The sequence below is a fragment of the Rhipicephalus microplus genome, chromosome 3 (genome assembly GCF_043290135.1).
Source record: "Rhipicephalus microplus isolate Deutch F79 chromosome 3, USDA_Rmic, whole genome shotgun sequence".
NCBI classification, from domain to species: Eukaryota; Metazoa; Arthropoda; class Arachnida; order Ixodida; family Ixodidae; genus Rhipicephalus; species Rhipicephalus microplus.
This window is the reverse complement of record NC_134702.1, coordinates 229,436,256-229,464,122: the sequence shown is the minus strand read 5'-3', so window position 1 is coordinate 229,464,122 and position 27,867 is coordinate 229,436,256. Positions and strand designations below refer to the sequence as shown.

Below are 27,867 nucleotides of genomic sequence, written 5' to 3'. Positions count from 1 at the left end.
GTCGTTAGGGGTGCGCTGTCTGGAGCAGTAATGAATGACTGTTGCTCGGTTTTCTTACTTTTTCGACCTTTAATTTGTGGGAACTAATGATCCTGGTTGCGTTTCCCAGTGACACCTGTCCGACTCGATAGCGCAGTAGGCAGCGCGTCAGTGTCATAATCTGAAGGTCGCGAGTTCAATCCTCACCCGGGGCAAAGGCGGTGCAGATGTTTTGTTTGCTTATGAGAGTTTAATTAGGTCATGAGGAGTGCACTGTCTGGAGCAGTATTGAATGTCTGTTGCTCGGTTTTCTCATTTTTTCCACCTTTAATTTGTGGAAACTATCGATAACGGTTGTGTTTCCCAGTGACGTCTGTCCGCATCGGTAGCGCAGTAGGCAGCGCGTCAGTCTCATAATGTGAAGGTCGTGAGTTCAATCCTCACCAGGGGCAAAGGTGCTGCAGTTTTTTGTTTGCTAATGAGAGTTTAATTAGGTCGTGAGGGTTGCGCTGTCTGGAGCAGTAATGAATGACTGTTGCTCGGTTTTCTTATTTTTTCGACCTTTAATTTGTGGGAACTATCGATACCGGTTGTGTTCCCCAGTGACATCTGTCCGCCTCGGTAGCGCCGTAGGTAGCGCGTCAGTCTCATAACCTGAAGGTCGTGAGTTCAATCCTCACCCGGGGCAAAGGCGGTGCAGTGTTTGTTTGCTTATGAGAGAATAATTAGGTCGTGAGGGGTGCGCTGTCTGGAGCAGTAATGAATGACTGTTGCTTGGTTTTCTTCCTTTTTCCACCTTTAATTTGCGGGAACTAATGATACCGGTTGCGTTTCCCAGTGACACCTGTACGCCTCGGTAGCGCAGTAGGCAGCACGTCAGTCTCATAATCTGAAGGTCGTGAGTTCACTCCTCACCAGGGGCAAAGGTAGTGCAGTTTTTTCTTTGCTTTTGAGAGTTTAATTAGGTCGTGACGGGTGCGCTGTCTGGAGCAGTAATGAATGACTGTTGCTTGGTTTTCTTACTTTTCGACCTTTATTTTGTGGGAACTAATGATACCATTTTTTTCCTAGTGACACCTGTCCACGTCGGTAGCGCGGTAGGCAGAGCGTCAGTCTCATAATCTGAAGGTCGTGAGTTCAATCCTCACCCGTGGCAAAGGTGGTGCCGTTTTCTTGTTTACTTATGAGAGTTTATTTAGGTCGTGAGGGGTGCAGTGTCTGGAGCAGTAATGAATGACTGTTGCTCGGTTTTCTTACCTTTTTGACCTTACACTTCTGGGAACTAATGATACCGGTTGCGTTTCCCAGTGACCCCCAATCCGCCTCGGTAGCGCAGTAGGTAGCGCGTCAGTCTCATAATCTGAAGGTCGTGAGTTCAATCCTCACCCGGGGCAAAGGTGGTGCAGTTTTTTTGTTTGCTTCTGAGAGTTTAATTAGGTCGTGAGAAGTGCGCTGTCTGGAGCAGTAATGAATGACTGTTGCTCGGTTTTCTTATTTTTTCGACCTTTTATTTGTGAGAACCAAATGATACCGGTTGTGTTTCCCAGTGACACCTGTCCGCCTCAGTAGCGCAGTAGGCAGCACGTCAGGCTCATAATCTGAAGGTCGTGAGTTCAATCCTCACCAGTGGCAAAGGTGGTGCCGTTTTCTTGTTTACTTATGAAAGTTTTTTTAGGTCGTGAGGGGTGCAGTGTCTGGAGCAGTAATGATTGTTACTCGGTTTTCTTACCTTTTCGACCTTACACTTCTGGGAACTAATGATACCGGTTGCGTTTCCCAGTGACCCCCAATCCGCCTCGGTAGCGCAGTAGATAGCGCGTCAGTCTCATAATCTGAAGGTCGTGAGTTCAATCTTCACCCGGGGCAAAGGCGGTGCAGTTTTTTGTTTGCTTGTGAGAGTTTAATTAGGTCGTGAGGGGTGCGCTGTCTGGAGCAGTAATGAATGACTGTTGCTCGGTTTTCTTACTTTTTCGACCTTTAATTTGTGGGAACTAATGATCCTGGTTGCGTTTCCCAGTGACACCTGTCCGGCTCGATAGCGCAGTAGGCAGCGCGTCAGTGTCAAAATCTGAAGGTCGCGAGTTCAATCCTCACCCGGGGCAAAGGCGGTGCAGATGTTTTGTTTGCTTATGAGAGTTTAATTAGGTCATGAGGAGTGCACTGTCTGGAGCAGTATTGAATGACTGTGGCTCGGTTTTATCATTTTTTCCACATTTATATTGTGAAAACTATCGATAACGGTTGTGTTTCCCAGTGACCCCTGTCCGCCTCTGTAGCGCAGTAGGCAGCGCATCAGTCTCATAATGTGAAGGTCGTGAGTTCAATCCTCACCAGGGGCAAAGGTGCTGCAGTTTTTTGTTTGCTATTGAGAGATTAATTAGGTCGTGAGGGGTGCGCTGTCTGGAGCAGTAATGAATGACTGTTGCTCGGTTTTCTTATTTTTTCGACCTTTAATTTGTGGGAACTATCGATACCGGTTGTGTTTCCCAGGGACATCTGTCCGCCTCGGTAGCGCCGTAGGTAGCGCGTCAGTCGCATAACCTGAAGGTCGTGAGTTCAATCCTCACCCGGGGCAAAGGCGGTGCAGTTTTTTTGTTTGCTTATGAGAGTTTAATTAGGTCGTGAGGGGTGCGCTGTCTGGAGCAGTAATGAATGACTGTTGCTCGGTTTTCTTACTTTTTCGACCTTTAATTTGTGGGAACTAATGATCCTGGTTGCGTTTCCCAGTGACACCTGTCCCCCTCGAGAGCGCAGTAGGCAGCGCGTCAGTGTCATAATCTGAAGGTCGTGAGTCCAATCCTCACCCGCGCCAAAGGTGGTGCCGTTTTCTTGTTTACTTATGATAGTTTATTTAATCGTGAGTGGTGCGGTGTCTGGAGCAGTAATGAATGACTGTTGCTCAGTTTTCTTACCTTTTCCACCTTACACATCTGAGAACTAATGATACCTTTGCGTTTCGAAGTGACACCTGTCCGCCTCAGGAGCGCAGTAGGCAGCGCGTCAGTCTCATAATCTAAAGGTCGTGAGTTCAATCCTCACCCGTGGCAAAGGTGGTGCCGTTTTCTTGTTTACTTATGAGAGTTTATTTAGGTCGTGAGGGGTGCAGTGTCTGGAGCAGTAATGAATGACTCTAGCTCGGTTTTCTTACCTTTTCGACCTTACACTTCTGGGAACTAATGATACCGGTTGCGTTTCCCAGTGACCGCAACCCGCCTCGGTAGCGCAGTAGGTAGCGCGTCAGTCTCATAATCTGAAGGTCGTGAGTTCAATCCTCACCCGGGACAAAGGCGGTGCAGTTTTTTTGTTTGCTTGTGAGAGTTTAATTAGTTCTTGAGGGGTGCGCTGTCTGGAGCAGTAATGAATGACTGTTGCTCGGTTTTCTTACTTTTTCGACCTTTAATTGGTGGGAACTAATGATCCTGGTTGCGTTTCCCAGTGACACCTGTCCGCCTCGATAGCGCAGTAGGCAGCGCATCAGTGTCATAATCTGTAGGTCGCGAGTTCAATCCTCACCCGGGGCAAAGGCGGTGCAGGTGTTTTGTTTGCTTATGAGAGTTTAATTAGGTCATGAGGGGTGCACTGTCTGGAGCAGTAATGAATGACTCTTGCTCGGTTTTCTTATTTTTTCGACCTTTATTTGTGGGAACTATCGATACCGGTTGTGTTTTCCAGTGACATCTGTCCACCTCGGTAGCGCAGTAGGTAGCGCGTCAGTCTCATATACTGAAGGTCGTGAGTTCAATCTTCACCCGGGGCAAAGTTGGAGCAGATGTTTTTTTGCTTATGAGAGTTTATTTGGGTCGTGAGGGTTGCACTGTCTGGAGCAGTAATGAATGACTGTTCTCGGTTTTCTTACTTTTTCGACCTTTAGTTTGTGGGAACTAAAAATCCCGGTTGCGTTTCCCAGTAACACCTGTACGCCTCGGTAGCGCAGTAGGCAGTACGTCAGTCTCATAATCTGAAGGTCGTGAGTTCAATCCACAACCGGGGCAAAGGAGGTACAGATTTTTTGTTTGCTTGTGAGAGTTTAGTTAGGTCGTTAGGGGTGCGCTGTGTTGAGCAGTAATGAATGGCTGTTGCTCAGTTTTCTTACTTTTACGACTTATAGTTTGTGGGAACTAATGATCCCGGTTGCGTTTCCCAGTGACACCTGTCCGCCTCGATAGCGCAGTAGGCAGCGCATCAGTCTCATATTCTGAAGGTCGCGAGTTTAATCCACAACCGGGGCAAAGGAGGTACTGATTTTTTGTTTGCTTGTGAGAGTTTAATTAGGTCGTTAGGGGTGCGCTGTGTGGAGCAGTAATGAACGACTGTTGCTCGGTTTTCTTATTTCTTCGACCTTTTATTTGTGGGAACTATCGATACCGGTTGTGTTTTCCAGTGTCATCTGTCCGCCTCGGTAGCGCAGTAGGTAGCGCGTCAGTCTTATATACAGAAGGTCGCCAGTTCAATCTTCACCCGGGGCAAAGTTGGAGCCGATTTTTTGTTTGCTTATGAGAGTTTAAATGGGTCGTGAGGGTTGCGCTGTCTGGAGCAGTAATGAATGACTGTTCTCGGTTTTCTTACTTTTTCGACCTTTAATTTGTGGGAACTAATGATCCTGGTTGCGTTTCCCACTGACAACTGTCCGCCTCGGTAGCGCAGTAGGCAGCGCGTCAGTCTCATAATCTGAAGGTCGTGAGTTCGAACCTCACCCGGGGCAAAGGCGGTGCAGTTTTTTTGTTTGCTTGTGAGAGTTTAATTAGGTCGTGAGGGGTGCGCTGTCTGGAGCAGTAATGAATGACTGTTGCTCGGTTTTCTTACTTTTTCGACCTTTAATTTGTGGGAACTAATGATCCTGGTTGCGTTTCCCAGTGACACCTGTCCGACTCGATAGCGCAGTAGGCAGCGCGTCAGTGTCATAATCTGAAGGTCGCGAGTTCAATCCTCACCCGGGGCAAAGGCGGTGCACATGTTTTGTTTGCTTATGAGAGTTTAATTAGGTCATGAGGAGTGCACTGTCTCGAGCAGTATTGAATGTCTGTTGCTCGGTTTTCTCATTTTTTCCACCTTTAATTTGTGGAAACTATCGATAACGGTTGTGTTTCCCAGTGACGTCTGTCCGCATCGGTAGCGCAGTAGGGAGCGCGTCAGTCTCATAATGTGAAGGTCGTGAGTTCAATCCTCACCAGGGGCAAAGGTGCTGCAGTTTTTTGTTTGCTAATGAGAGTTTAATTAGGTCGTGAGGGTTGCGCTGTCTGGAGCAGTAATGAATGACTGTTGCTCGGTTTTCTTATTTTTTCGACCTTTAATTTGTGGGAACTATCGATACCGGTTGTGTTCCCCAGTGACATCTGTCCGCCTCGGTAGCGCCGTAGGTAGCGCGTCAGTCTCATAACCTGAAGGTCGTGAGTTCAATCCTCACCCGGGGCAAAGGCGGTGCAGTGTTTGTTTGCTTATGAGAGAATAATTAGGTCGTGAGGGGTGCGCTGTCTGGAGCAGTAATGAATGACTGTTGCTTGGTTTTCTTCCTTTTTCCACCTTTAATTTGCGGGAACTAATGATACCGGTTGCGTTTCCCAGTGACACCTGTACGCCTCGGTAGCGCAGTAGGCAGCACGTCAGTCTCATAATCTGAAGGTCGTGAGTTCAGTCCTCACCAGGGGCAAAGGTAGTGCAGTTTTTTCTTTGCTTTTGAGAGTTTAATTAGGTCGTGACGGGTGCGCTGTCTGGAGCAGTAATGAATGACTGTTGCTTGGTTTTCTTACTTTTCGACCTTTATTTAGTGGGAACTAATGATACCATTTTTTTCCCAGTGACACCTGTCCACGTCGGTAGCGCGGTAGGCAGAGCGTCAGTCTCATAATCTGAAGGTCGTGAGTTCAATCCTCACCCGTGGCAAAGGTGGTGCCGTTTTCTTGTTTACTTATGAGAGTTTATTTAGGTCGTGAGGGGTGCAGTGTCTGGAGCAGTAATGAATGACTGTTGCTCGGTTTTCTTACCTTTTCGACCTTACACTTCTGGGAACTAATGATACCGGTTGCGTTTCCCAGTGACCCCCAATCCGCCTCGGTAGCGCAGTAGGTAGCGCGTCAGTCTCATAATCTGAAGGTCGTGAGTTCAATCCTCACCCGGGGCAAAGGCGGTGCAGTTTTTTGTTTGCTTGTGAGAGTTTAATTAGGTCGTGAGGGGTGCGCTGTCTGGAGCAGTAATGAATGACTGTTGCTCGGTTTTCTTACTTTTTCGACCTTTAATTTGCGGGAACTAATGAATTTGTTGCGTTTCCCAGTGACACCTGTCCGACTCGATAGCGCAGTAGGCAGCGCGTCAGTGTCAAAATCTGAAGGACGCGAGTTCAATCCTCACCCGGGGCAAAGGCGGTGCAGATGTTTTGTTTGCTTATGAGAGTTTAATTAGGTCATGAGGAGTGCACTGTCTGGAGCAGTATTGAATGACTGTTGCTCGGTTTTATCATTTTTTCCACATTTATATTGTGAAAACTATCGATAACGGTTGTGTTTCCCAGTGACCCCTGTCCGCTTCGGTAGCGCCGTAGGTAGCGCGTCAGTCTCATAACCTGAAGGTCGTGAGTTCAATCCTCACCCGGGGCAAAGGTGCTGCAGTTTTTTGTTTGCTAATGAGAGTTTAATTAGGTCGTGAGGGTTGCGCTGTCTGGAGCAGTAATGAATGACTGTTGCTCGGTTTTCTTATTTTTTCGACCTTTTATTTGTGGGAACTATCGATACCGGTTGTGTTTCCCAGTGACATCTGTCCGCCTCGGTAGCGCAGTAGGTAGCGCGTCAGTCTCATATACTGAAGGTCGTCAGTTCAATCTTCACCCGGGGCAAAGTTGGAGCAGATTTTTGTTTGCTTATGAGAGTTTAATTGGGTCGTGAGGGTTGCGCTGTCTGGAGCAGTAATGAATGAATGTTCTCGGTTTTCTTACTTTTTCGACCTTTATTTTTTTGTGGGAACTAATGATCCTGGTTGCGTTTCCCAGTGACAACTGTCCGCCTCGGTAGCGCAGTAGGCAGCGCGTCAGTCTCATAATCTGAAGGTCGTGAGTTCGAACCTCACCCGGGGCAAAGCGGTGCAGTTTTTTGTTTGCTTATGAGAGAATAATTAGGTCGTAAGGGGTGCGCTGTCTGGAGCAGTAATGAATGACTGTTGCTTGGTTTTCTTCCTTTTTCGACCTTTCATTTGCGGGAAATAATGATACCGGTTGCGTTTCCCAGTGACACCTGTACGCCTCGGTAGCGCAGTAGGCAGTACGTCAGTCTCATAATCTGAAGGTCGTGAGTTCAGTCCTCACCAGGGGCAAAGGTAGTGCAGTTTTTTGTTTGCTTTTGGGAGTTTAATTAGGTCGTGAGGGGTGCGCTGTCTGGAGCAGTAATGAATGACTGTTGCTTGGTTTTCTTACTTTTTCGACCTTTATTTTCTGGGAACCAATGATACCGTTTTTTTCCCAGTGACACCTGTCCGCGTTGGTAGCGCGGTAGGCAGAGCGTCAGCCTTAAAATTTGAAAGTCGTGAGTTCTATCCTCACCCGGGGAAAAGGTGTTGCAGTTTTTTTGTTTGCTTTTGAGAGTTTAATGAGGTCGTGAGAAGTGCGCTGTCTGGAGCAGTAATGAATGACTGTTGCTCGGTTTTCTTTTTAGAACTTGAGTTTGTGGGAACTAATGATACCGGTTGTGTTTCCCAGTGACACCTGTCCGCCTCGGTAGCGCAGTAGGCAGCACGTCAGTCACATAATCTGAAGGTCGTGAGTTCAATCTTCACCCGTGGCAAAGGTGGTGCCGTTTTCTTGTTTACTTATGATAGTTTATTTAGTAGTGAGGGGTGCGGTGTATGGAGCAGTAATAAATGACTGTTGCTCGGTTTTCTTACTTTTTCGACCTTTAATTTGTGGGAACTAATGATCCTGGTTGCGTTTCCCAGTGACACCTGTCCGACTCGATAGCGCAGTAGGCAGCGCGTCAGTCTCATAATGTGAAGGTCGTGAGTTCAATTCTCACCAGGGGCAAAGGTGCTGCAGTTTTTTGTTTGCTAATGAGAGTTTAATTAGGTCGTGAGGGGTGCGCTGTCTGGAGCAGTAATGAATGACTGTTGCTCGGTTTTCTTATTTTTTCGACCTTTAATTTGTGGGAACTATCGATACCGGTTGTGTTTCCCAGTGACATCTTTCCGCCTCGGTAGCGCCCTAGGTAGCGCGTCAGTCTCATAACCTGAAGGTCGTGAAATCAATCCTCACCCGGGGCAAAGGCGGTGCAGTTTTTTTGTTTGCTTATGAGAGTTTATTAGGTCGTGAGGGGTGCGCTGTCTGGAGCAGTAATGAATGACTGTTGCTCGGTTTTCTTACTTTTTCGACCTTTAATTTGTGGGAACTAATGATCCTGATTGCGTTTCCCAGTGACACCTATCCCCCTCGAGAGCGCAGTAGGCAGCGCGTCAGTGTCATAATCTGAAGGTCGCGAGTTCAATCCTCACCCGGGGCAAAGGCGGTGCTGATGTTTTGTTTGCTTATGAGAGTTTAATTAGGTCATGAGGGGGTCACTGTCTGGAGCAGTAATGAATGACTGTTGCTCGGTTTTCTTTTTTTTTCACCTTTAATTTGTGGAAACAATCGATAACGGTTGTGTTTCCCAGTGACCCCTGTCCGCCTCGGTAGCGCAGTAGGCAGCGCGTACGTCTCATAACCTGAAGGTCATGAGTTCAATCCTCCCCAGGGGCAAAGGTGGTGCAGTTTTTTGTTTCCTAATGAGAGTTTAATTAGGTCGTGAGGGGTGCGCTGTCTGGAGCAGTAATGAATGACTGTTGCTTGGTTTTCTTATTTTTTCGACCTTCAATTTGTGGGAACTAATGACACCGGTTGCGTCTCCCAGTTACCGCTGCCTGCCTCGGTAGCGCAGTAGGCAGCGCGTCAGTCTCATAATCTGAAGGTCGTGAGTTCAATCCTCACCCGTGGCAAAGGTGGTGCCGTTTTCTTGTTTACTTATGATAGTTTATTTAGTCGTGAGGGGTGCGGTTTCTGGAGCAGTAATGAATGACTGTTGCTCGGTTTTCTTACCTTTTCCACCTTACACATCTGAGAACTAATGATACCTTTGCGTTTAGAAGTGACACCTGTCCGCCTCGGTAGCGCAGTAGGCAGCGCGTCAGTCTCATAATCTGATGGTCGTGAGTTCAATACTCACCCGTGGCAAAGGTGGTGCCGTTTTCTTGTTTACTTATGAGAGTTTATTTAGGTCGTGAGGGGTGCAGTGTCTGGAGCAGTAATTAATGACTCTTGCTCGGTTTTCTTACTTTTTCGACCTTACACTTCTGGGAACTAATGATACCGGTTGCGTTTCCCAGTGACCCCAATCCGCCTCGGTAGCGCAGTAGGTAGCGCGTCAGTCTCATAATCTGAAGGTCGTGAGGTCAATCCTCACCCGGGGCAAAGGCAGTGCAGTTTTTTTGTTTGCTTGTGAGAGTTTAATTAGGTCGTTAGGGGTGCGCTGTCTGGAGCAGTAATGAATGACTGTTGCTCGGTTTTCTTACTTTTCCGACCTTTAATTTGTGGGAACTAATGATCCTGGTTGCGTTTCCCAGTGACACCTGTCCGCCTCGATAGCGCAGTAGGCAGCGCGTCAGCGTCATAATCTGAATGTCGCGAGTTCAATCCTCACCCGGGGAAAAGGCGGTGCAGATGTTTTGTTTGCCTTTGAGAGTTTAATTAGGTCATGAGGGGCGCACTGTCTGGAGCAGTAATGAATGACTGTTGCTCGGTTTCTTTATTTTTTCCACCTTTAATTTGTGGAAACTATCGATAACGGTTGTGTTTCCCAGTGACCCCTGTCCGCCTCGGTAGCGCAGTAGGCAGCGCGTCAGTCTGATAATGTGAAGGTCATGAGTTCAATCCTCACCAGGGGCAAAGGTGCTGCAGTTTTTTGTTTGCTAATGAGAGTTTAATTAGGTCGTGAGGGGTGCGCTGTGTTGAGCAGTAATGAATGACTGTTGCTCGGTTTTCTTATTTTTTCGACCTTTAATTGTGGGAACTATCGATACCGGTTGTGTTTTCCAGTGACATCTGTCCGCCTCGGTAGCGCAGTAGGTAGCGCGTCAATCTCATATACTGAAGGTCGTGAGTTCAATCCTCACCCGGGGCTAAGGTGCTGCAGTTTTTTGTTTGCTAATGAGAGTTTAATTAGGTCGTGAGGGTTGCGCTGTCTGGAGCAGTAATGAATGACTGTTGCTCGGTTTTCTTATTTTTTCGACCTTTTTTTTGTGGGAACTATCGATACCGGTTGTGTTCCCCAGTGACATCTGTCCGCCTCGGTAGCGCCGTAGGTAGCGCGTCAGTCTCATAACCTGAAGGTCGTGAGTTCAATCCTCACCCGGGGCAAAGGCGGTGCAGTGTTTGTTTGCTTATGAGAGAATAATTAGGTCGTGAGGGGTGCGCTGTCTGGAGCAGTAATGAATGACTGTTGCTTGGTTTTCTTCCTTTTTCCACCTTTAATTTGCGGGAACTAATGATACCGGTTGCGTTTCCCAGTGACACCTGTACGCCTCGGTAGCGCAGTAGGCAGCACGTCAGTGTCATAATCTGAAGGTCGTGAGTTCAATCCTCACCCGTGGCAAAGGTGGTGCCGTTTTCTTGTTTACTTAAGATAGTTTATTTAATCGTGAGGGGTGCGGTGTCTGGAGCAGTAATGAATGACTGTTGCTCGGTTTTCTTACCTTTTCCACCTTACACATCTGAGAACTAATGATACCTTTGCGTTTCGAAGTGACACCTGTCCGACTCGATAGCGCAGTAGGCAGCGCGTCAGTGTCAAAATCTGAAGGACGCGAGTTCAATCCTCACCCGGGGCAAAGGCGGTGCAGATGTTTTGTTTGCTTATGAGAGTTTAATTAGGTCATGAGGAGTGCACTGTCTGGAGCAGTATTGAATGACTGTTGCTCGGTTTTATCATCTTTTCCACATTTATATTGTGAAAACTATCGATAACGGTTGTGTTTCCCAGTGACCCCTTTCCGCCTCGGTAGCGCAGTAGGCAGCGCGTCAGTCTCATAATGTGAAGGTCGTGAGTTCAATCCTCACCAGGAGCGAAGGTGCTGCAGTTTTTTGTTTCCTAATGAGAGATTAATTAGGTCGTGAGGGGTGCGCTGTCTGGAGCAGTAATGAATGACTGTTGCTCGGTTTTCTTATTTTTTCGACCTTTAATTTGTGGGAACTATCGATACCGGTTGTGTTTCCCAGGGACATCTGTCCGCTTCGGTAGCGCCGTAGGTAGCGCGTCAGTCTCATAACCTGAAGGTCGTGAGTTCAATCCTCACCCGGGGCAAAGGTGCTGCAGTTTTTTGTTTGCTAATGAGAGTTTAATTAGGTCGTGAGGGTTGCGCTGTCTGGAGCAGTAATGAATGACTGTTGCTCGGTTTTCTTATTTTTTCGACCTTTAATTTGTGGGAACTATCGATACCGGTTGTGTTCCCCAGTGACATCTGTCCGCCTCGGTAGCGCCGTAGGTAGCGCGTCAGTCTCATAACCTGGAGGTCGTGAGTTCAATCCTCACCCGGGGCAAAGGCGGTGCAGTGTTTGTTTGCTTATGAGAGAATAATTAGGTCGTGAGGGGTGCGCTGTCTGGAGCAGTAATGAATGACTGTTGCTTGGTTTTCTTCCTTTTTCCACCTTTAATTTGCGGGAACTAATGATACCGGTTGCGTTTCCCAGTGACACCTGTACGCCTCGGTAGCGCAGTAGGCAGCACGTCAGTCTCATAATCTGAAGGTCGTGAGTTCAGTCCTCACCAGGGGCAAAGGTAGTGCAGTTTTTTCTTTGCTTTTGAGAGTTTAATTAGGTCGTGACGGGTGCGCTGTCTGGAGCAGTAATGAATGACTGTTGCTTGGTTTTCTTACTTTTCGACCTTTATTTTGTGGGAACTAATGATACCATTTTTTTCCCAGTGACACCTGTCCACGTCGGTAGCGCGGTAGGCAGAGCGTCAGTCTCATAATCTGAAGGTCGTGAGTTCAATCCTCACCCGTGGCAAAGGTGGTGCCGTTTTCTTGTTTACTTATGAGAGTTTATTTAGGTCGTGAGGGGTGCAGTGTCTGGAGCAGTAATGAATGACTGTTGCTCGGTTTTCTTATTTTTTCGACCTTTTATTTGTGGGAACTATCGATACCGGTTGTGTTTTCCAGTGTCATCTGTCCGCCTCGGTAGCGCAGTAGGTAGCGCGTCAGTCTGATATACAGAAGGTCGCCAGTTCAATCTTCACCCGGGGCAAAGTTGGAGCCGATTCTTTGTTTGCTTATGAGAGTTTAAATGGGTCGTGAGGGTTGCGCTGTCTGGAGCAGTAATGAATGACTGTTCTCGGTTTTCTTACTTTTTCGACCTTTAATTTGTGGGAACTAATGATCCTGGTTGCGTTTCCCACTGACAACTGTCCGCCTCGGTAGCGCAGTAGGCAGCGCGTCAGTCTCATAATCTGAAGGTCGTGAGTTCGAACCTCACCCGGGGCAAAGGCGGTGCAGTTTTTTTGTTTGCTTGTGAGAGTTTAATTAGGTCGTTAGGGGTGCGCTGTCTGGAGCAGTAATGAATGACTGTTGCTCGGTTTTCTTACTTTTTCGACCTTTAATTTGTGGGAACTAATGATCCTGGTTGCGTTTCCCAGTGACACCTGTCCGACTCGATAGCGCAGTAGGCAGCGCGTCAGTGTCATAATCTGAAGGTCGCGAGTTCAATCCTCACCCGGGGCAAAGGCGGTGCAGATGTTTTGTTTGCTTATGAGAGTTTAATTAGGTCATGAGGAGTGCACTGTCTGGAGCAGTATTGAATGTCTGTTGCTCGGTTTTCTCATTTTTTCCACCTTTAATTTGTGGAAACTATCGATAACGGTTGTGTTTCCCAGTGACGTCTGTCCGCATCGGTAGCGCAGTAGGCAGCGCGTCAGTCTCATAATGTGAAGGTCGTGAGTTCAATCCTCACCAGGGGCAAAGGTGCTGCAGTTTTTTGTTTGCTAATGAGAGTTTAATTAGGTCGTGAGGGTTGCGCTGTCTGGAGCAGTAATGAATGACTGTTGCTCGGTTTTCTTATTTTTTCGACCTTTAATTTGTGGGAACTATCGATACCGGTTGTGTTCCCCAGTGACATCTGTCCGCCTCGGTAGCGCCGTAGGTAGCGCGTCAGTCTCATAACCTGAAGGTCGTGAGTTCAATCCTCACCCGGGGCAAAGGCGGTGCAGTGTTTGTTTGCTTATGAGAGAATAATTTGGTCGTGAGGGGTGCGCTGTCTGGAGCAGTAATGAATGACTGTTGCTTGGTTTTCTTCCTTTTTCCACCTTTAATTTGCGGGAACTAATGATACCGGTTGCGTTTCCCAGTGACACCTGTACGCCTCGGTAGCGCAGTAGGCAGCACGTCAGTCTCATAATCTGAAGGTCGTGAGTTCACTCCTCACCAGGGGCAAAGGTAGTGCAGTTTTTTCTTTGCTTTTGAGAGTTTAATTAGGTCGTGACGGGTGCGCTGTCTGGAGCAGTAATGAATGACTGTTGCTTGGTTTTCTTACTTTTCGACCTTTATTTTGTGGGAACTAATGATACCATTTTTTTCCTAGTGACACCTGTCCACGTCGGTAGCGCGGTAGGCAGAGCGTCAGTCTCATAATCTGAAGGTCGTGAGTTCAATCCTCACCCGTGGCAAAGGTGGTGCCGTTTTCTTGTTTACTTATGAGAGTTTATTTAGGTCGTGAGGGGTGCAGTGTCTGGAGCAGTAATGAATGACTGTTGCTCGGTTTTCTTACCTTTTTGACCTTACACTTCTGGGAACTAATGATACCGGTTGCGTTTCCCAGTGACCCCCAATCCGCCTCGGTAGCGCAGTAGGTAGCGCGTCAGTCTCATAATCTGAAGGTCGTGAGTTCAATCCTCACCCGGGGCAAAGGTGGTGCAGTTTTTTTGTTTGCTTCTGAGAGTTTAATTAGGTCGTGAGAAGTGCGCTGTCTGGAGCAGTAATGAATGACTGTTGCTCGGTTTTCTTATTTTTTCGACCTTTTATTTGTGAGAACCAAATGATACCGGTTGTGTTTCCCAGTGACACCTGTCCGCCTCAGTAGCGCAGTAGGCAGCACGTCAGGCTCATAATCTGAAGGTCGTGAGTTCAATCCTCACCAGTGGCAAAGGTGGTGCCGTTTTCTTGTTTACTTATGAAAGTTTTTTTAGGTCGTGAGGGGTGCAGTGTCTGGAGCAGTAATGATTGTTACTCGGTTTTCTTACCTTTTCGACCTTACACTTCTGGGAACTAATGATACCGGTTGCGTTTCCCAGTGACCCCCAATCCGCCTCGGTAGCGCAGTAGATAGCGCGTCAGTCTCATAATCTGAAGGTCGTGAGTTCAATCTTCACCCGGGGCAAAGGCGGTGCAGTTTTTTGTTTGCTTGTGAGAGTTTAATTAGGTCGTGAGGGGTGCGCTGTCTGGAGCAGTAATGAATGACTGTTGCTCGGTTTTCTTACTTTTTCGACCTTTAATTTGTGGGAACTAATGATCCTGGTTGCGTTTCCCAGTGACACCTGTCCGGCTCGATAGCGCAGTAGGCAGCGCGTCAGTGTCAAAATCTGAAGGTCGCGAGTTCAATCCTCACCCGGGGCAAAGGCGGTGCAGATGTTTTGTTTGCTTATGAGAGTTTAATTAGGTCATGAGGAGTGCACTGTCTGGAGCAGTATTGAATGACTGTGGCTCGGTTTTATCATTTTTTCCACATTTATATTGTGAAAACTATCGATAACGGTTGTGTTTCCCAGTGACCCCTGTCCGCCTCTGTAGCGCAGTAGGCAGCGCATCAGTCTCATAATGTGAAGGTCGTGAGTTCAATCCTCACCAGGGGCAAAGGTGCTGCAGTTTTTTGTTTGCTATTGAGAGATTAATTAGGTCGTGAGGGGTGCGCTGTCTGGAGCAGTAATGAATGACTGTTGCTCGGTTTTCTTATTTTTTCGACCTTTAATTTGTGGGAACTATCGATACCGGTTGTGTTTCCCAGGGACATCTGTCCGCCTCGGTAGCGCCGTAGGTAGCGCGTCAGTCGCATAACCTGAAGGTCGTGAGTTCAATCCTCACCCGGGGCAAAGGCGGTGCAGTTTTTTTGTTTGCTTATGAGAGTTTAATTAGGTCGTGAGGGGTGCGCTGTCTGGAGCAGTAATGAATGACTGTTGCTCGGTTTTCTTACTTTTTCGACCTTTAATTTGTGGGAACTAATGATCCTGGTTGCGTTTCCCAGTGACACCTGTCCCCCTCGAGAGCGCAGTAGGCAGCGCGTCAGTGTCATAATCTGAAGGTCGTGAGTCCAATCCTCACCCGCGCCAAAGGTGGTGCCGTTTTCTTGTTTACTTATGATAGTTTATTTAATCGTGAGTGGTGCGGTGTCTGGAGCAGTAATGAATGACTGTTGCTCAGTTTTCTTACCTTTTCCACCTTACACATCTGAGAACTAATGATACCTTTGCGTTTCGAAGTGACACCTGTCCGCCTCAGGAGCGCAGTAGGCAGCGCGTCAGTCTCATAATCAAAAGGTCGTGAGTTCAATCCTCACCCGTGGCAAAGGTGGTGCCGTTTTCTTGTTTACTTATGAGAGTTTATTTAGGTCGTGAGGGGTGCAGTGTCTGGAGCAGTAATGAATGACTCTAGCTCGGTTTTCTTACCTTTTCGACCTTACACTTCTGGGAACTAATGATACCGGTTGCGTTTCCCAGTGACCGCAACCCGCCTCGGTAGCGCAGTAGGTAGCGCGTCAGTCTCATAATCTGAAGGTCGTGAGTTCAATCCTCACCCGGGACAAAGGCGGTGCAGTTTTTTTGTTTGCTTGTGAGAGTTTAATTAGTTCTTGAGGGGTGCGCTGTCTGGAGCAGTAATGAATGACTGTTGCTCGGTTTTCTTACTTTTTCGACCTTTAATTGGTGGGAACTAATGATCCTGGTTGCGTTTCCCAGTGACACCTGTCCGCCTCGATAGCGCAGTAGGCAGCGCATCAGTGTCATAATCTGTAGGTCGCGAGTTCAATCCTCACCCGGGGCAAAGGCGGTGCAGGTGTTTTGTTTGCTTATGAGAGTTTAATTAGGTCATGAGGGGTGCACTGTCTGGAGCAGTAATGAATGACTCTTGCTCGGTTTTCTTATTTTTTCGACCTTTATTTGTGGGAACTATCGATACCGGTTGTGTTTTCCAGTGACATCTGTCCACCTCGGTAGCGCAGTAGGTAGCGCGTCAGTCTCATATACTGAAGGTCGTGAGTTCAATCTTCACCCGGGGCAAAGTTGGAGCAGATGTTTTTTTGCTTATGAGAGTTTATTTGGGTCGTGAGGGTTGCACTGTCTGGAGCAGTAATGAATGACTGTTCTCGGTTTTCTTACTTTTTCGACCTTTAGTTTGTGGGAACTAAAAATCCCGGTTGCGTTTCCCAGTAACACCTGTACGCCTCGGTAGCGCAGTAGGCAGTACGTCAGTCTCATAATCTGAAGGTCGTGAGTTCAATCCACAACCGGGGCAAAGGAGGTACAGATTTTTTGTTTGCTTGTGAGAGTTTAGTTAGGTCGTTAGGGGTGCGCTGTGTTGAGCAGTAATGAATGGCTGTTGCTCAGTTTTCTTACTTTTACGACTTATAGTTTGTGGGAACTAATGATCCCGGTTGCGTTTCCCAGTGACACCTGTCCGCCTCGATAGCGCAGTAGGCAGCGCATCAGTCTCATATTCTGAAGGTCGCGAGTTTAATCCACAACCGGGGCAAAGGAGGTACTGATTTTTTGTTTGCTTGTGAGAGTTTAATTAGGTCGTTAGGGGTGCGCTGTGTGGAGCAGTAATGAACGACTGTTGCTCGGTTTTCTTATTTCTTCGACCTTTTATTTGTGGGAACTATCGATACCGGTTGTGTTTTCCAGTGTCATCTGTCCGCCTCGGTAGCGCAGTAGGTAGCGCGTCAGTCTTATATACAGAAGGTCGCCAGTTCAATCTTCACCCGGGGCAAAGTTGGAGCCGATTTTTTGTTTGCTTATGAGAGTTTAAATGGGTCGTGAGGGTTGCGCTGTCTGGAGCAGTAATGAATGACTGTTCTCGGTTTTCTTACTTTTTCGACCTTTAATTTGTGGGAACTAATGATCCTGGTTGCGTTTCCCACTGACAACTGTCCGCCTCGGTAGCGCAGTAGGCAGCGCGTCAGTCTCATAATCTGAAGGTCGTGAGTTCGAACCTCACCCGGGGCAAAGGCGGTGCAGTTTTTTTGTTTGCTTGTGAGAGTTTAATTAGGTCGTGAGGGGTGCGCTGTCTGGAGCAGTAATGAATGACTGTTGCTCGGTTTTCTTACTTTTTCGACCTTTAATTTGTGGGAACTAATGATCCTGGTTGCGTTTCCCAGTGACACCTGTCCGACTCGATAGCGCAGTAGGCAGCGCGTCAGTGTCATAATCTGAAGGTCGCGAGTTCAATCCTCACCCGGGGCAAAGGCGGTGCACATGTTTTGTTTGCTTATGAGAGTTTAATTAGGTCATGAGGAGTGCACTGTCTCGAGCAGTATTGAATGTCTGTTGCTCGGTTTTCTCATTTTTTCCACCTTTAATTTGTGGAAACTATCGATAACGGTTGTGTTTCCCAGTGACGTCTGTCCGCATCGGTAGCGCAGTAGGGAGCGCGTCAGTCTCATAATGTGAAGGTCGTGAGTTCAATCCTCACCAGGGGCAAAGGTGCTGCAGTTTTTTGTTTGCTAATGAGAGTTTAATTAGGTCGTGAGGGTTGCGCTGTCTGGAGCAGTAATGAATGACTGTTGCTCGGTTTTCTTATTTTTTCGACCTTTAATTTGTGGGAACTATCGATACCGGTTGTGTTCCCCAGTGACATCTGTCCGCCTCGGTAGCGCCGTAGGTAGCGCGTCAGTCTCATAACCTGAAGGTCGTGAGTTCAATCCTCACCCGGGGCAAAGGCGGTGCAGTGTTTGTTTGCTTATGAGAGAATAATTAGGTCGTGAGGGGTGCGCTGTCTGGAGCAGTAATGAATGACTGTTGCTTGGTTTTCTTCCTTTTTCCACCTTTAATTTGCGGGAACTAATGATACCGGTTGCGTTTCCCAGTGACACCTGTACGCCTCGGTAGCGCAGTAGGCAGCACGTCAGTCTCATAATCTGAAGGTCGTGAGTTCAGTCCTCACCAGGGGCAAAGGTAGTGCAGTTTTTTCTTTGCTTTTGAGAGTTTAATTAGGTCGTGACGGGTGCGCTGTCTGGAGCAGTAATGAATGACTGTTGCTTGGTTTTCTTACTTTTCGACCTTTATTTAGTGGGAACTAATGATACCATTTTTTTCCCAGTGACACCTGTCCACGTCGGTAGCGCGGTAGGCAGAGCGTCAGTCTCATAATCTGAAGGTCGTGAGTTCAATCCTCACCCGTGGCAAAGGTGGTGCCGTTTTCTTGTTTACTTATGAGAGTTTATTTAGGTCGTGAGGGGTGCAGTGTCTGGAGCAGTAATGAATGACTGTTGCTCGGTTTTCTTACCTTTTCGACCTTACACTTCTGGGAACTAATGATACCGGTTGCGTTTCCCAGTGACCCCCAATCCGCCTCGGTAGCGCAGTAGGTAGCGCGTCAGTCTCATAATCTGAAGGTCGTGAGTTCAATCCTCACCCGGGGCAAAGGCGGTGCAGTTTTTTGTTTGCTTGTGAGAGTTTAATTAGGTCGTGAGGGGTGCGCTGTCTGGAGCAGTAATGAATGACTGTTGCTCGGTTTTCTTACTTTTTCGACCTTTAATTTGCGGGAACTAATGAATTTGTTGCGTTTCCCAGTGACACCTGTCCGACTCGATAGCGCAGTAGGCAGCGCGTCAGTGTCAAAATCTGAAGGACGCGAGTTCAATCCTCACCCGGGGCAAAGGCGGTGCAGATGTTTTGTTTGCTTATGAGAGTTTAATTAGGTCATGAGGAGTGCACTGTCTGGAGCAGTATTGAATGACTGTTGCTCGGTTTTATCATTTTTTCCACATTTATATTGTGAAAACTATCGATAACGGTTGTGTTTCCCAGTGACCCCTGTCCGCTTCGGTAGCGCCGTAGGTAGCGCGTCAGTCTCATAACCTGAAGGTCGTGAGTTCAATCCTCACCCGGGGCAAAGGTGCTGCAGTTTTTTGTTTGCTAATGAGAGTTTAATTAGGTCGTGAGGGTTGCGCTGTCTGGAGCAGTAATGAATGACTGTTGCTCGGTTTTCTTATTTTTTCGACCTTTTATTTGTGGGAACTATCGATACCGGTTGTGTTTCCCAGTGACATCTGTCCGCCTCGGTAGCGCAGTAGGTAGCGCGTCAGTCTCATATACTGAAGGTCGTCAGTTCAATCTTCACCCGGGGCAAAGTTGGAGCAGATTTTTGTTTGCTTATGAGAGTTTAATTGGGTCGTGAGGGTTGCGCTGTCTGGAGCAGTAATGAATGAATGTTCTCGGTTTTCTTACTTTTTCGACCTTTATTTTTTTGTGGGAACTAATGATCCTGGTTGCGTTTCCCAGTGACAACTGTCCGCCTCGGTAGCGCAGTAGGCAGCGCGTCAGTCTCATAATCTGAAGGTCGTGAGTTCGAACCTCACCCGGGGCAAAGCGGTGCAGTTTTTTGTTTGCTTATGAGAGAATAATTAGGTCGTAAGGGGTGCGCTGTCTGGAGCAGTAATGAATGACTGTTGCTTGGTTTTCTTCCTTTTTCGACCTTTCATTTGCGGGAAATAATGATACCGGTTGCGTTTCCCAGTGACACCTGTACGCCTCGGTAGCGCAGTAGGCAGTACGTCAGTCTCATAATCTGAAGGTCGTGAGTTCAGTCCTCACCAGGGGCAAAGGTAGTGCAGTTTTTTGTTTGCTTTTGGGAGTTTAATTAGGTCGTGAGGGGTGCGCTGTCTGGAGCAGTAATGAATGACTGTTGCTTGGTTTTCTTACTTTTTCGACCTTTATTTTCTGGGAACCAATGATACCGTTTTTTTCCCAGTGACACCTGTCCGCGTTGGTAGCGCGGTAGGCAGAGCGTCAGCCTTAAAATTTGAAAGTCGTGAGTTCTATCCTCACCCGGGGAAAAGGTGTTGCAGTTTTTTTGTTTGCTTTTGAGAGTTTAATGAGGTCGTGAGAAGTGCGCTGTCTGGAGCAGTAATGAATGACTGTTGCTCGGTTTTCTTTTTAGAACTTTAGTTTGTGGGAACTAATGATACCGGTTGTGTTTCCCAGTGACACCTGTCCGCCTCGGTAGCGCAGTAGGCAGCACGTCAGTCACATAATCTGAAGGTCGTGAGTTCAATCTTCACCCGTGGCAAAGGTGGTGCCGTTTTCTTGTTTACTTATGATAGTTTATTTAGTAGTGAGGGGTGCGGTGTATGGAGCAGTAATAAATGACTGTTGCTCGGTTTTCTTACTTTTTCGACCTTTAATTTGTGGGAACTAATGATCCTGGTTGCGTTTCCCAGTGACACCTGTCCGACTCGATAGCGCAGTAGGCAGCGCGTCAGTCTCATAATGTGAAGGTCGTGAGTTCAATTCTCACCAGGGGCAAAGGTGCTGCAGTTTTTTGTTTGCTAATGAGAGTTTAATTAGGTCGTGAGGGGTGCGCTGTCTGGAGCAGTAATGAATGACTGTTGCTCGGTTTTCTTATTTTTTCGACCTTTAATTTGTGGGAACTATCGATACCGGTTGTGTTTCCCAGTGACATCTTTCCGCCTCGGTAGCGCCCTAGGTAGCGCGTCAGTCTCATAACCTGAAGGTCGTGAAATCAATCCTCACCCGGGGCAAAGGCGGTGCAGTTTTTTTGTTTGCTTATGAGAGTTTATTAGGTCGTGAGGGGTGCGCTGTCTGGAGCAGTAATGAATGACTGTTGCTCGGTTTTCTTACTTTTTCGACCTTTAATTTGTGGGAACTAATGATCCTGATTGCGTTTCCCAGTGACACCTATCCCCCTCGAGAGCGCAGTAGGCAGCGCGTCAGTGTCATAATCTGAAGGTCGCGAGTTCAATCCTCACCCGGGGCAAAGGCGGTGCTGATGTTTTGTTTGCTTATGAGAGTTTAATTAGGTCATGAGGGGGTCACTGTCTGGAGCAGTAATGAATGACTGTTGCTCGGTTTTCTTTTTTTTTCACCTTTAATTTGTGGAAACAATCGATAACGGTTGTGTTTCCCAGTGACCCCTGTCCGCCTCGGTAGCGCAGTAGGCAGCGCGTACGTCTCATAACCTGAAGGTCATGAGTTCAATCCTCCCCAGGGGCAAAGGTGGTGCAGTTTTTTGTTTCCTAATGAGAGTTTAATTAGGTCGTGAGGGGTGCGCTGTCTGGAGCAGTAATGAATGACTGTTGCTTGGTTTTCTTATTTTTTCGACCTTCAATTTGTGGGAACTAATGACACCGGTTGCGTCTCCCAGTTACCGCTGCCTGCCTCGGTAGCGCAGTAGGCAGCGCGTCAGTCTCATAATCTGAAGGTCGTGAGTTCAATCCTCACCCGTGGCAAAGGTGGTGCCGTTTTCTTGTTTACTTATGATAGTTTATTTAGTCGTGAGGGGTGCGGTTTCTGGAGCAGTAATGAATGACTGTTGCTCGGTTTTCTTACCTTTTCCACCTTACACATCTGAGAACTAATGATACCTTTGCGTTTAGAAGTGACACCTGTCCGCCTCGGTAGCGCAGTAGGCAGCGCGTCAGTCTCATAATCTGATGGTCGTGAGTTCAATACTCACCCGTGGCAAAGGTGGTGCCGTTTTCTTGTTTACTTATGAGAGTTTATTTAGGTCGTGAGGGGTGCAGTGTCTGGAGCAGTAATTAATGACTCTTGCTCGGTTTTCTTACTTTTTCGACCTTACACTTCTGGGAACTAATGATACCGGTTGCGTTTCCCAGTGACCCCAATCCGCCTCGGTAGCGCAGTAGGTAGCGCGTCAGTCTCATAATCTGAAGGTCGTGAGGTCAATCCTCACCCGGGGCAAAGGCAGTGCAGTTTTTTTGTTTGCTTGTGAGAGTTTAATTAGGTCGTTAGGGGTGCGCTGTCTGGAGCAGTAATGAATGACTGTTGCTCGGTTTTCTTACTTTTCCGACCTTTAATTTGTGGGAACTAATGATCCTGGTTGCGTTTCCCAGTGACACCTGTCCGCCTCGATAGCGCAGTAGGCAGCGCGTCAGCGTCATAATCTGAATGTCGCGAGTTCAATCCTCACCCGGGGAAAAGGCGGTGCAGATGTTTTGTTTGCCTTTGAGAGTTTAATTAGGTCATGAGGGGCGCACTGTCTGGAGCAGTAATGAATGACTGTTGCTCGGTTTCTTTATTTTTTCCACCTTTAATTTGTGGAAACTATCGATAACGGTTGTGTTTCCCAGTGACCCCTGTCCGCCTCGGTAGCGCAGTAGGCAGCGCGTCAGTCTGATAATGTGAAGGTCATGAGTTCAATCCTCACCAGGGGCAAAGGTGCTGCAGTTTTTTGTTTGCTAATGAGAGTTTAATTAGGTCGTGAGGGGTGCGCTGTGTTGAGCAGTAATGAATGACTGTTGCTCGGTTTTCTTATTTTTTCGACCTTTAATTGTGGGAACTATCGATACCGGTTGTGTTTTCCAGTGACATCTGTCCGCCTCGGTAGCGCAGTAGGTAGCGCGTCAATCTCATATACTGAAGGTCGTGAGTTCAATCCTCACCCGGGGCTAAGGTGCTGCAGTTTTTTGTTTGCTAATGAGAGTTTAATTAGGTCGTGAGGGTTGCGCTGTCTGGAGCAGTAATGAATGACTGTTGCTCGGTTTTCTTATTTTTTCGACCTTTTTTTTGTGGGAACTATCGATACCGGTTGTGTTCCCCAGTGACATCTGTCCGCCTCGGTAGCGCCGTAGGTAGCGCGTCAGTCTCATAACCTGAAGGTCGTGAGTTCAATCCTCACCCGGGGCAAAGGCGGTGCAGTGTTTGTTTGCTTATGAGAGAATAATTAGGTCGTGAGGGGTGCGCTGTCTGGAGCAGTAATGAATGACTGTTGCTTGGTTTTCTTCCTTTTTCCACCTTTAATTTGCGGGAACTAATGATACCGGTTGCGTTTCCCAGTGACACCTGTACGCCTCGGTAGCGCAGTAGGCAGCACGTCAGTGTCATAATCTGAAGGTCGTGAGTTCAATCCTCACCCGTGGCAAAGGTGGTGCCGTTTTCTTGTTTACTTAAGATAGTTTATTTAATCGTGAGGGGTGCGGTGTCTGGAGCAGTAATGAATGACTGTTGCTCGGTTTTCTTACCTTTTCCACCTTACACATCTGAGAACTAATGATACCTTTGCGTTTCGAAGTGACACCTGTCCGACTCGATAGCGCAGTAGGCAGCGCGTCAGTGTCAAAATCTGAAGGACGCGAGTTCAATCCTCACCCGGGGCAAAGGCGGTGCAGATGTTTTGTTTGCTTATGAGAGTTTAATTAGGTCATGAGGAGTGCACTGTCTGGAGCAGTATTGAATGACTGTTGCTCGGTTTTATCATCTTTTCCACATTTATATTGTGAAAACTATCGATAACGGTTGTGTTTCCCAGTGACCCCTTTCCGCCTCGGTAGCGCAGTAGGCAGCGCGTCAGTCTCATAATGTGAAGGTCGTGAGTTCAATCCTCACCAGGAGCGAAGGTGCTGCAGTTTTTTGTTTCCTAATGAGAGATTAATTAGGTCGTGAGGGGTGCGCTGTCTGGAGCAGTAATGAATGACTGTTGCTCGGTTTTCTTATTTTTTCGACCTTTAATTTGTGGGAACTATCGATACCGGTTGTGTTTCCCAGGGACATCTGTCCGCTTCGGTAGCGCCGTAGGTAGCGCGTCAGTCTCATAACCTGAAGGTCGTGAGTTCAATCCTCACCCGGGGCAAAGGTGCTGCAGTTTTTTGTTTGCTAATGAGAGTTTAATTAGGTCGTGAGGGTTGCGCTGTCTGGAGCAGTAATGAATGACTGTTGCTCGGTTTTCTTATTTTTTCGACCTTTAATTTGTGGGAACTATCGATACCGGTTGTGTTCCCCAGTGACATCTGTCCGCCTCGGTAGCGCCGTAGGTAGCGCGTCAGTCTCATAACCTGGAGGTCGTGAGTTCAATCCTCACCCGGGGCAAAGGCGGTGCAGTGTTTGTTTGCTTATGAGAGAATAATTAGGTCGTGAGGGGTGCGCTGTCTGGAGCAGTAATGAATGACTGTTGCTTGGTTTTCTTCCTTTTTCCACCTTTAATTTGCGGGAACTAATGATACCGGTTGCGTTTCCCAGTGACACCTGTACGCCTCGGTAGCGCAGTAGGCAGCACGTCAGTCTCATAATCTGAAGGTCGTGAGTTCAGTCCTCACCAGGGGCAAAGGTAGTGCAGTTTTTTCTTTGCTTTTGAGAGTTTAATTAGGTCGTGACGGGTGCGCTGTCTGGAGCAGTAATGAATGACTGTTGCTTGGTTTTCTTACTTTTCGACCTTTATTTTGTGGGAACTAATGATACCATTTTTTTCCCAGTGACACCTGTCCACGTCGGTAGCGCGGTAGGCAGAGCGTCAGTCTCATAATCTGAAGGTCGTGAGTTCAATCCTCACCCGTGGCAAAGGTGGTGCCGTTTTCTTGTTTACTTATGAGAGTTTATTTAGGTCGTGAGGGGTGCAGTGTCTGGAGCAGTAATGAATGACTGTTGCTCGGTTTTCTTACCTTTTCGACCTTACACTTCTGGGAACTAATGATACCGGTTGCGTTTCCCAGTGACCCCCAATCCGCCTCGGTAGCGCAGTAGGTAGCGCGTCAGTCTCATAATCTGAAGGTCGTGAGTTCAATCCTCACCCGGGGCAAAGGCGGTGCAGTTTTTTGTTTGCTTGTGAGAGTTTAATTAGGTCGTGAGGAGTGCGCTGTCTGGAGCAGTAATGAATGACTGTTGCTCGGTTTTCTTACTTTTTCGACCTTTAATTTGCGGGAACTAATGAATTTGTTGCGTTTCCCAGTGACACCTGTCCGACTCGATAGCGCAGTAGGCAGCGCGTCAGTGTCAAAATCTGAAGGACGCGAGTTCAATCCTCACCCGGGGCAAAGGCGGTGCAGATGTTTTGTTTGCTTATGAGAGTTTAATTAGGTCATGAGGAGTGCACTGTCTGGAGCAGTATTGAATGACTGTTGCTCGGTTTTATCATCTTTTCCACATTTATATTGTGAAAACTATCGATAACGGTTGTGTTTCCCAGTGACCCCTGTCCGCCTCGGTAGCGCAGTAGGCAGCGCGTCAGTCTCATAATGTGAAGGTCGTGAGTTCAATCCTCACCAGGAGCAAAGGTGCTGCAGTTTTTTGTTTCCTAATGAGAGATTAATTAGGTCGTGAGGGGTGCGCTGTATGGAGCAGTAATGAATGACTGTTGCTCGGTTTTCTTATTTTTTCGACCTTTAATTTGTGGGAACTATCGATACCGGTTGTGTTTCCCAGGGACATCTGTCCGCTTCGGTAGCGCCGTAGGTAGCGCGTCAGTCTCATAACCTGAAGGTCGTGAGTTCAATCCTCACCCGGGGCAAAGTCGGTGCAGTTTTTTTGTTTGCTGATGAGAGTTTAATTAGGTCGTGAGGGGTGCGCTGTCTGGAGCAGTAATGAATGACTGTTGCTCGGTTTTCTCACTTTTTCAACCTTTAATTTGTGGGAACTAATGATCGTGGTTGCGTTTCCCAGTGACACCTGTCCCCCTCGAGAGCGCAGTAGGCAGCGCGTCAGTGTCATAATCTGAAGGTCGTGAGTTCAATCCTCACCCGTGGCAAAGGTGGTGCCGTTTTCTTGTTTACTTAAGATAGTTTATTTAATCGTGAGGGGTGCGGTGTCTGGAGCAGTAATGAATGACTGTTGCTCGGTTCTCGTACCTTTTCCACCTTACACATCTGAGAACTAATGATACCTTTGCGTTTCGAAGTGACACCTGTCCGCCTCGGTAGCGCAGTCGGCAGCGCGTCAGTCTCATATTCTGAAGGTCGTGAGTTCAATCCTCACCCGTGGCAAAGGTGGTGCCGTTTTCTTGTTTACTTATGAGAGTTTAATTAGGTCGTAAGGGGTGCGCTGTCTGGAGCAGTAATGAATGACTGTTGCTTAGTTTTGTTATTTTTTTGACCTCCAATTTGTGGGAACTAATGACACCGGTTGCGTCTCCCAGTGACACCTGTCCGCCTTGATAGCGCAGTAGGCAGCGCGTCTGTCTCATAATCTGAAGGTCGTGAGTTCAATCCACAACCGGGGCAAAGGAGGTACAGATTTTTTGTTTGCTTGTGAGAGTTTAATTAGTTCGTTAGGGGTGCGCTGTGTGGAGCAGTAATGAATGACTGTTGCTCGGTTTTCTTATTTTTTCGACCTTTTATTTGTGGGAACTATCGATACCGGTTGTGTTTCCCAGTGACATCTGTCCGCCTCGGTAGCGCAGTAGGTAGCGCGTCAGTCTCATATACTGAAGATCGTCAGTTCAATCTTCACCCTGGGCAAAGTTGGAGCAGATTTTTGTTTGCTTATGAGAGTTTAATTGGGTCGTGAGGGTTGCGCTGTCTGGAGCAGTAATGAATGAATGTTCTCGGTTTTCTTACTTTTTCGACCTTTATTTTTTTGTGGGAACTAATGATCCTGGTTGCGTTTCCCAGTGACAACTGTCCGCCTCGGTAGCGCAGTAGGCAGCGCGTCAGTCTCATAATCTGAAGGTCGTGAGTTCGAACCTCACCCGGGGCAAAGCGGTGCAGTTTTTTGTTTGCTTATGAGAGAATAATTAGGTCGTAAGGGGTGCGCTGTCTGGAGCAGTAATGAATGACTGTTGCTTGGTTTTCTTCCTTTTTCGACCTTTCATTTGCGGGAAATAATGATACCGGTTGCGTTTCCCAGTGACACCTGTACGCCTCGGTAGCGCAGTAGGCAGTACGTCAGTCTCATAATCTGAAGGTCGTGAGTTCAGTCCTCACCAGGGGCAAAGGTAGTGCAGTTTTTTTGTTTGCTTTTGGGAGTTTAATTAGGTCGTGAGGGGTGCGCTGCCTGGAGCAGTAATGAATGACTGTTGCTTGGTTTTCTTACTTTTTCGACCTTTATTTTCTGGGAACCAATGATACCGTTTTTTTCCCAGTGACACCTGTCCGCGTTGGTAGCGCGGTAGGCAGAGCGTCAGCCTTAAAATTTGAAAGTCGTGAGTTCTATCCTTACCCGGGGAAAAGGTGTTGCAGTTTTTTTGTTTGCTTTTGAGAGTTTAATGAGGTCGTGAGAAGTGCGCTGTCTGGAGCAGTAATGAATGACTGTTGCTCGATTTTCTTTTTAGAACTTTAGTTTGTGGGAACTAATGATACCGGTTGTGTTTCCCAGTGACACCTGTCCGCCTCGGTAGCGCAGTAGGCAGCACGTCAGTCACATAATCTGAAGGTCGTGAGTTCAATCTTCACCCGTGGCAAAGGTGGTGCCGTTTTCTTGTTTACTTATGATAGTTTATTTAGTCGTGAGGGGTGCGGTGTATGGAGCAGTAATAAATGACTGTTGCTCGGTTTTCTTACCTTTTCCACCTTACACATCTGAGAACTAATGATACCTGTTGCGTTTCGAAGTGACACCTGTCCGCCTCGATAGCGCAGTAGGCAGCGCGTCAGTCTCATAATCTGAAGGTCGTGAGTTCAATCCTCACCCGTGGCAAAGGTGGTGCCGTTTTCTTGTTTACTTATGAGAGTTTATTTAGGTCGTGAGGGGTGCGCTGTCTGGAGCAGTAATAAATGACTGTTGCTCGGTTTTCTTACTTTTTCGACCTTTAATTTGTGGGAACTAATGATCCTGGTTGCGTTTCCCAGTGACACCTGTCAGACTCGATAGCGCAGTAAGCAGCGCGTCAGTCTCATAATCTGAAAGTCGCGAGTTCAATCCACAACCGGGGCAAAGGCGGTGCAGATGTTTTGTTTGCTTATGAGAGTTTAATTAGGTCATGAGGAGTGCACTGTCTGGA

The 27,867-nt window shown here is 47.5% G+C and overlaps 35 non-coding genes across 35 annotated transcripts; all 35 read left to right on the top strand.

Annotated features, from left to right (window-relative positions):
- The first annotated feature begins 594 nt into the window (after window positions 1–594).
- Window positions 595–667, top strand: TRNAM-CAU (transfer RNA methionine (anticodon CAU)). The gene has a single exon. It is a non-coding gene; the product is annotated as a tRNA-Met (tRNA).
- A 633-nt stretch (window positions 668–1,300) lies between these two features.
- TRNAM-CAU (transfer RNA methionine (anticodon CAU)) lies at window positions 1,301–1,373 on the top strand. Its single transcript has one exon. It is a non-coding gene; the product is annotated as a tRNA-Met (tRNA).
- Window positions 1,374–1,772: 399 nt separating this feature from the next.
- TRNAM-CAU (transfer RNA methionine (anticodon CAU)) lies at window positions 1,773–1,845 on the top strand. Its single transcript has one exon. It is a non-coding gene; the product is annotated as a tRNA-Met (tRNA).
- Window positions 1,846–2,245: 400 nt separating this feature from the next.
- On the top strand, window positions 2,246–2,318 carry TRNAM-CAU (transfer RNA methionine (anticodon CAU)). Its single transcript has one exon. It is a non-coding gene; the product is annotated as a tRNA-Met (tRNA).
- Window positions 2,319–3,190: 872 nt separating this feature from the next.
- Window positions 3,191–3,263, top strand: TRNAM-CAU (transfer RNA methionine (anticodon CAU)). The gene has a single exon. It is a non-coding gene; the product is annotated as a tRNA-Met (tRNA).
- A 400-nt stretch (window positions 3,264–3,663) lies between these two features.
- TRNAM-CAU (transfer RNA methionine (anticodon CAU)) lies at window positions 3,664–3,736 on the top strand. Its single transcript has one exon. It is a non-coding gene; the product is annotated as a tRNA-Met (tRNA).
- An 872-nt stretch (window positions 3,737–4,608) lies between these two features.
- Window positions 4,609–4,681, top strand: TRNAM-CAU (transfer RNA methionine (anticodon CAU)). The gene has a single exon. It is a non-coding gene; the product is annotated as a tRNA-Met (tRNA).
- A 637-nt stretch (window positions 4,682–5,318) lies between these two features.
- Window positions 5,319–5,391, top strand: TRNAM-CAU (transfer RNA methionine (anticodon CAU)). Its single transcript has one exon. It is a non-coding gene; the product is annotated as a tRNA-Met (tRNA).
- A 633-nt stretch (window positions 5,392–6,024) lies between these two features.
- On the top strand, window positions 6,025–6,097 carry TRNAM-CAU (transfer RNA methionine (anticodon CAU)). The gene has a single exon. It is a non-coding gene; the product is annotated as a tRNA-Met (tRNA).
- Window positions 6,098–6,970: 873 nt separating this feature from the next.
- TRNAM-CAU (transfer RNA methionine (anticodon CAU)) lies at window positions 6,971–7,043 on the top strand. Its single transcript has one exon. It is a non-coding gene; the product is annotated as a tRNA-Met (tRNA).
- Window positions 7,044–8,852: 1,809 nt separating this feature from the next.
- Window positions 8,853–8,925, top strand: TRNAM-CAU (transfer RNA methionine (anticodon CAU)). The gene has a single exon. It is a non-coding gene; the product is annotated as a tRNA-Met (tRNA).
- A 162-nt stretch (window positions 8,926–9,087) lies between these two features.
- Window positions 9,088–9,160, top strand: TRNAM-CAU (transfer RNA methionine (anticodon CAU)). The gene has a single exon. It is a non-coding gene; the product is annotated as a tRNA-Met (tRNA).
- A 164-nt stretch (window positions 9,161–9,324) lies between these two features.
- Window positions 9,325–9,397, top strand: TRNAM-CAU (transfer RNA methionine (anticodon CAU)). The gene has a single exon. It is a non-coding gene; the product is annotated as a tRNA-Met (tRNA).
- A 636-nt stretch (window positions 9,398–10,033) lies between these two features.
- On the top strand, window positions 10,034–10,106 carry TRNAM-CAU (transfer RNA methionine (anticodon CAU)). The gene has a single exon. It is a non-coding gene; the product is annotated as a tRNA-Met (tRNA).
- A 163-nt stretch (window positions 10,107–10,269) lies between these two features.
- Window positions 10,270–10,342, top strand: TRNAM-CAU (transfer RNA methionine (anticodon CAU)). The gene has a single exon. It is a non-coding gene; the product is annotated as a tRNA-Met (tRNA).
- Window positions 10,343–12,389: 2,047 nt separating this feature from the next.
- Window positions 12,390–12,462, top strand: TRNAM-CAU (transfer RNA methionine (anticodon CAU)). Its single transcript has one exon. It is a non-coding gene; the product is annotated as a tRNA-Met (tRNA).
- A 637-nt stretch (window positions 12,463–13,099) lies between these two features.
- TRNAM-CAU (transfer RNA methionine (anticodon CAU)) lies at window positions 13,100–13,172 on the top strand. The gene has a single exon. It is a non-coding gene; the product is annotated as a tRNA-Met (tRNA).
- Window positions 13,173–13,805: 633 nt separating this feature from the next.
- On the top strand, window positions 13,806–13,878 carry TRNAM-CAU (transfer RNA methionine (anticodon CAU)). The gene has a single exon. It is a non-coding gene; the product is annotated as a tRNA-Met (tRNA).
- A 399-nt stretch (window positions 13,879–14,277) lies between these two features.
- Window positions 14,278–14,350, top strand: TRNAM-CAU (transfer RNA methionine (anticodon CAU)). The gene has a single exon. It is a non-coding gene; the product is annotated as a tRNA-Met (tRNA).
- A 400-nt stretch (window positions 14,351–14,750) lies between these two features.
- Window positions 14,751–14,823, top strand: TRNAM-CAU (transfer RNA methionine (anticodon CAU)). The gene has a single exon. It is a non-coding gene; the product is annotated as a tRNA-Met (tRNA).
- An 872-nt stretch (window positions 14,824–15,695) lies between these two features.
- Window positions 15,696–15,768, top strand: TRNAM-CAU (transfer RNA methionine (anticodon CAU)). Its single transcript has one exon. It is a non-coding gene; the product is annotated as a tRNA-Met (tRNA).
- Window positions 15,769–16,168: 400 nt separating this feature from the next.
- TRNAM-CAU (transfer RNA methionine (anticodon CAU)) lies at window positions 16,169–16,241 on the top strand. Its single transcript has one exon. It is a non-coding gene; the product is annotated as a tRNA-Met (tRNA).
- An 872-nt stretch (window positions 16,242–17,113) lies between these two features.
- Window positions 17,114–17,186, top strand: TRNAM-CAU (transfer RNA methionine (anticodon CAU)). The gene has a single exon. It is a non-coding gene; the product is annotated as a tRNA-Met (tRNA).
- Window positions 17,187–17,823: 637 nt separating this feature from the next.
- On the top strand, window positions 17,824–17,896 carry TRNAM-CAU (transfer RNA methionine (anticodon CAU)). Its single transcript has one exon. It is a non-coding gene; the product is annotated as a tRNA-Met (tRNA).
- Window positions 17,897–18,529: 633 nt separating this feature from the next.
- TRNAM-CAU (transfer RNA methionine (anticodon CAU)) lies at window positions 18,530–18,602 on the top strand. Its single transcript has one exon. It is a non-coding gene; the product is annotated as a tRNA-Met (tRNA).
- An 873-nt stretch (window positions 18,603–19,475) lies between these two features.
- On the top strand, window positions 19,476–19,548 carry TRNAM-CAU (transfer RNA methionine (anticodon CAU)). The gene has a single exon. It is a non-coding gene; the product is annotated as a tRNA-Met (tRNA).
- Window positions 19,549–21,357: 1,809 nt separating this feature from the next.
- TRNAM-CAU (transfer RNA methionine (anticodon CAU)) lies at window positions 21,358–21,430 on the top strand. Its single transcript has one exon. It is a non-coding gene; the product is annotated as a tRNA-Met (tRNA).
- Window positions 21,431–21,592: 162 nt separating this feature from the next.
- On the top strand, window positions 21,593–21,665 carry TRNAM-CAU (transfer RNA methionine (anticodon CAU)). The gene has a single exon. It is a non-coding gene; the product is annotated as a tRNA-Met (tRNA).
- Window positions 21,666–21,829: 164 nt separating this feature from the next.
- Window positions 21,830–21,902, top strand: TRNAM-CAU (transfer RNA methionine (anticodon CAU)). Its single transcript has one exon. It is a non-coding gene; the product is annotated as a tRNA-Met (tRNA).
- Window positions 21,903–22,538: 636 nt separating this feature from the next.
- On the top strand, window positions 22,539–22,611 carry TRNAM-CAU (transfer RNA methionine (anticodon CAU)). Its single transcript has one exon. It is a non-coding gene; the product is annotated as a tRNA-Met (tRNA).
- A 163-nt stretch (window positions 22,612–22,774) lies between these two features.
- TRNAM-CAU (transfer RNA methionine (anticodon CAU)) lies at window positions 22,775–22,847 on the top strand. Its single transcript has one exon. It is a non-coding gene; the product is annotated as a tRNA-Met (tRNA).
- Window positions 22,848–24,659: 1,812 nt separating this feature from the next.
- TRNAM-CAU (transfer RNA methionine (anticodon CAU)) lies at window positions 24,660–24,732 on the top strand. Its single transcript has one exon. It is a non-coding gene; the product is annotated as a tRNA-Met (tRNA).
- Window positions 24,733–25,839: 1,107 nt separating this feature from the next.
- TRNAM-CAU (transfer RNA methionine (anticodon CAU)) lies at window positions 25,840–25,912 on the top strand. The gene has a single exon. It is a non-coding gene; the product is annotated as a tRNA-Met (tRNA).
- A 639-nt stretch (window positions 25,913–26,551) lies between these two features.
- TRNAM-CAU (transfer RNA methionine (anticodon CAU)) lies at window positions 26,552–26,624 on the top strand. Its single transcript has one exon. It is a non-coding gene; the product is annotated as a tRNA-Met (tRNA).
- An 866-nt stretch (window positions 26,625–27,490) lies between these two features.
- On the top strand, window positions 27,491–27,563 carry TRNAM-CAU (transfer RNA methionine (anticodon CAU)). The gene has a single exon. It is a non-coding gene; the product is annotated as a tRNA-Met (tRNA).
- Window positions 27,564–27,867: the final 304 nt, after the last annotated feature.